This window comes from Gavialis gangeticus, unplaced genomic scaffold (assembly GCF_001723915.1).
Source record: "Gavialis gangeticus isolate Ggan-Ray unplaced genomic scaffold, GavGan_comp1, whole genome shotgun sequence".
NCBI lineage: Eukaryota > Metazoa > Chordata > Crocodylia > Gavialidae > Gavialis > Gavialis gangeticus.
Genome location: NW_017729004.1, coordinates 30,525,423 through 30,525,822, shown reverse-complemented (window position 1 = coordinate 30,525,822; position 400 = coordinate 30,525,423). Strand labels below are relative to the sequence as shown.

The window sequence follows — 400 nt, the reverse complement described above, 5'->3', positions numbered from 1 at the left end:
TCCAGTCCTCCCCACCTGGGAAGCACCTGCCCCTGCTCCCTTCCTCATTGCAGGGGGTGTTGATCTGCCACCCCCATGCCCCTTCCCTCCCTCCTCCCCTTCCACCACACTGGACTTAATGGCTGGAGGCAGCTGCATCGGAAATTGGATCGGTATCAGCCAATATGCCTCCTTAAATCTCGGCTATCAGCATCAGCCCCAAAAATCTCTATCAGCGCACCCCCAGTTCTTTCATCTGCCAACACTGAGAAGTCTATTCCATGCTCTTTGGAACCACCCTTCATCAGGTAGAGGAGAATTCAAAGAATATAAGTTTTCTAATGGTAACAGGTGCCCTAACTAATGTCTGGGTCATAAAGGCACCATATAATCTCGTTCGAAGAGGGAATTTTTGCTCTAA

The 400-nt window shown here is 50.0% G+C and overlaps 1 protein-coding gene across 3 annotated transcripts in view; it reads right to left on the bottom strand.

Moving 5' to 3' along the window:
- The window catches only part of CUL2 (cullin 2), a 138,794-nt gene that overhangs the window by 74,999 nt on the left and 63,395 nt on the right, over nt 1-400 (bottom strand). The window lies entirely within an intron of this gene.